This window comes from Maniola hyperantus, chromosome 10, assembly GCF_902806685.2.
Source record: "Maniola hyperantus chromosome 10, iAphHyp1.2, whole genome shotgun sequence".
Classification (NCBI taxonomy): domain Eukaryota; kingdom Metazoa; phylum Arthropoda; class Insecta; order Lepidoptera; family Nymphalidae; genus Maniola; species Maniola hyperantus.
This window is the reverse complement of record NC_048545.1, coordinates 2,800,189-2,804,454: the sequence shown is the minus strand read 5'-3', so window position 1 is coordinate 2,804,454 and position 4,266 is coordinate 2,800,189. Positions and strand designations below refer to the sequence as shown.

The window sequence follows — 4,266 nt, the reverse complement described above, 5'->3', positions numbered from 1 at the left end:
CTTAGATAACGTTTAAACTACCGTGAGTGATTTCCATTCTAAATAATATCTGTCCGCGAACGGACTCCCTTGAAAAAGGACCCCGGATGGGTTCGAAACTAGTCGGGCTAACGTCGACTAAACACGTGAGTACAGCCGGGACAGATATTAATTTAGATAAGACAAAGAAATCTATGCGATATAAAATATTGATTGATACAAGTCCCGCAAATTGCTATTACGCTGGAACCATGTCTCATTTACATCGAAATGACGTCAGTTTGAAGTCAGCCGAAATAAAAATATACCATCAGCTCGAAACTTCAGTCTAATGCTGACGTCACAAAAATTCCGACCACGCGCAGTAGCAATTTGTGGGACGTCAAAACTCAACGTACAGCTCAAACCACTGGGTCTAGAAACCAGAGATTTTGATGCACAGGTTTTCTTAATAAAATGGACTATTAAGAAAAGGTTTTCAGATATGCCACGCAAGTTCGAGGGCCGGGTTTATTTTGTAAGAATTCGTAATAACTACGCCTAACTTAAAAGCCATTCATAGCATAAAAAATTCGGGGATAAAATGAAACAAGGTATTTTATGAAAATTAGATATTATTCTGTAAAATCACATTCAAGAAAACTAACGGTTTTGATAGTTTTGATGATTTTGTAGATACATAAGACGTACTAGAACATTATTTATTTGAAGTTTGTAACGAAACATCAATGAAAAAATATACATCTTTCATCGTAATGTTTTCTTAATTCATTTAATTTCTTCTCTCTACTCCAACTATAACTCTATCTATACTAATTAATAAAATTGAAGTGTCTGTCTGTAATTTCGAAATAACTACCTCATATTAAGCTCATATGGTTATTTGAACTGTACCATAAGTGAATCACACGTTTTTAAAATTTTTGTCTGTCTGTCTGTTTGAACGGGCAAATCTTCGGAACGGCTGAACCTATTTTGACGGGACTTTCACAGACAAGTAGTGGATTAATACTTTTTTAACCGACTTTAAAAAAAGGAGGAGTTGTGTTTTTCTACCTATATTCACAGAAATCTCCGAGATTTCTGAACCGATTTGCGTTATTTTTTAATCGATAGAGGAACTTTGCGATATTTTCCCATAAAAGAATTTGATTCCAATTCCTCAATCCTGATGCTGTACGGGACCTGACCACCAAAACTGATGGGATTTTGAAACTGTCGGCTACTCTATAATAACCATCTAACACACTGATAGATTCTGATTTCTATTTTACTTTAATTATATTTTATTAAGGCTTCAAATAGAGTTATAAGTTATGAGTTTCTGTAGTACTTTCTTCTTTTAAGTTTGCTAAGCTTTAATTAAATAAATAATCTAACTTGTCGTAAGCCTTTCACATAAATCTCATCCTTAAATCTTTACATAATTACCACTAGTAGTAATCATATACTTCGGTGGTGCATGGATATGTTCCGGTAGTGAACCTACCAATTTCCCGTTTTCATTGATTTTGATTCTGGCTCTACAACCAGCGTTCTTCTTAGAACAATAATAGTTATTTGTATCTCGCATCTGGGAGTAGGTATACCCGTTTACCATAATAAGGAACCTTCCACGTTGCGTTGGTATTTTGTAAATGTTACGATCGTCGCTCTCGCCGTCATAAAAATCTGCAATGCAATTGATAAACATGATGACAAAATCATCATAATCAACCCATCGCCAGTTGTGATACTGAACACGGCGGGGTGATTACGTATCTCGCGACAGGCTTGCGACAGGCGTAAATCTCGCGATCATTGCTGTCAAACATCCGGCTAGAGAGAGACAGCAATAGCCACAAAGCAAAATAAGAAGAAGAAGAAAAGAGACAGCAAATGAACTGTCGCATTGCTACTGCTGTCACGTTGCTGTCGCTGCTGCAACGCTTTACGTAATCACACCGCGGGTCTCGTCTCAGAATGAGAATTGTTTAGTTGGCTGTACTCTATCATGCTGGCCATTAATTAACAAAAATGACATGAAAATTTTGCAGAAAATTATAGCGAATTCTCCAAAAATAGAAACTTTAATCACAAGAACAATAATAACTTTTGACAAAAATAAAACTAGAGAGGCTTTGTAATAGATTATATTATGGGTTTCTTTAAGTATTGACTAGACCTAGACCTCTGCATTTATTTCTTTAAGGCATTTATTTTATTTTATTTTATTTTATTAGATAAGGCATGATTGTCGTCAAGCGCAAACCTACCTTGGAATAAAAAAAATAGATACAACTTATTTAATACGCTTATAATATTTTAATACTGTTTATTTTAGACACCTGTGCTATCTATCATTTTTCTAATATATATGTACTTATGTTTCACTCCGAGACCGGAAACGGTAATTGAACGAAAAACAGAAAGGCCAAGACGCAAAATTCGTGGTATTGGCTCTTATGAAAGTGCTCACGACGCGTTGTGGCAATCGCAGAAACGACGAAATACTTAATTCTTCTTTCTCAATCTAAATATATAAAAGGAAAAGGTGACTGACTGGCTGACTGACTGACTGACTGACTGACTGACTGACTGACTGATCTATCAATGCACAGCTCAAACTACAGGACGGATCGGGATAAAATTTGGCATGCAGATAGCTATTATGACGTAGACATCCACTAAGAAAGGATTTTTGAAAATTCAACCCATAAAGGGGTAAAATAGGGGTTTGAAATTTGTGTAGGACGAAGTCGCGAGCATAAGCTAGTTCTTAATTAAATTCGTGTTGTGGCTGTTTTCACTCAATGAGCATTTCGGTCTTTGAGCGTAACATAGGTATTCAAAGACTCAAGAGTGACATGTTAGAAATGTTTCCCAGTTGTATTCAGTTAGAGCCCAGTAATCCTCACATCATAATATGTTCAGCGTATTCATAGCATATTCATAGCGGGCCTCATAAGAAAGCTCAGTCACTCAGCGGGCGATGGAGAGAGCTACGCTTGGAGTTTTTCTACGTGATCAAATCAAAAATGAGGAGACCCGTAGGAGAACTCGAGTAACCGACATAGCTCAACGGGTTGCGAAGCTGAAGTGGCAATGGGCAGGGCACATAGTTCGACGTCTATCGGTTGATTATGATGATAATTCATAGCGTAGGTACTTGCTAGAAAGGCACGGCGTCTATCCATAGGAACTCAGTTGTGAATCTTAACATAATGTCCAGCAGCGGTTAGCATATACTTGGGTGGAGGGTGTGCATGAATAGTCACTGACTGTGGCGAGACCTTCCCATCTGAGAGTAGCTTCACACGGGCCTTACAACCTGAGTCCTTCTTGGAGCAGTAAAAGTTGTTGCTCTGTTTCATTTGGGAGTAGGTGAACCCGTCGAGCATGAGCAGGTATTTGCCACTGCGGGTTGGTATGAACTTATATTCACCAACTGAAATTGAAACATGTGTTTTGAAACATTGCACCAAACCGTGGGCTTCCGTAACTACTTAACATCAGGTGACCCGCCTGCTCGTTTGCTCGCTATTTTTATTAAAAAAATTCAGTTACTATATCTGAAGAGACTGAGCCTTATGACACGGGTTAACCTAATTTGGGGGTCGAGGTTAATTTTAAGCAAAATTGTAATATTTTACTCTTTTTTTTGTATCTATTAGTATTAAAAAACGATCTTTTTAAATTTTAAAAATGTTATCGGATAATTGATGCCATGTGGCAATATTAAGAAATATACACATTGAATATGAATAAAAATAATTTATTATAGATAATTCTCGAAATTAAATAAGAACATAAAGTATTATGAAGATATCTTCATATAAATGCCTGTCGAAGTCACAGAGTATCGCGGCTGAGAATGATTATGGCTATATTCCGGATTCATAACCTCAATTCTCCCAAACGCATCTAACTTCACTCTTGCTCTGCAACCCCTGTCCTTTTTGGAACAATAGTAATTCCTATAGTTACTACTCGAATAAGTGTATCCTTGATACATTAGCAAACGTCGACCTGGACTTATCTCTATGAACTGGAAATCTGCAATAAAATTTTTAAGGCGATTTAATTGTTTTTTTTTAACAAAATATGTTAATTGTATAATTGAAATGCAATTTTATTAAAAAAAACACAACTCAATGCATCGAAGTAAACGAACGAAAGATGACTGCATTACCCCGCTAAATGGTACCCCAGTGGTAAAAGCACTTGTAAAAGTTTATTTGACTTAAAATATTTATTCTATTCTAATGGGCTTGCGGCCTCTTTTGAAAAGAATTCCTGTAGCATCCT

The 4,266-nt window shown here is 36.5% G+C and overlaps 1 long non-coding RNA gene across 1 annotated transcript; it reads right to left on the bottom strand.

The window, feature by feature from the left end:
• Positions 1-781: 781 nt before the first annotated feature.
• LOC138402896 (uncharacterized) lies at positions 782-4,010 on the bottom strand. The gene is made up of 3 exons (XR_011237230.1): positions 3,768-4,010; positions 3,128-3,406; positions 782-1,650 (listed from the first exon to the last, which is right to left on the bottom strand). It is a non-coding gene; the product is annotated as an uncharacterized lncRNA (long non-coding RNA).
• Between the last annotated feature and the right edge of the window lie 256 nt (positions 4,011-4,266).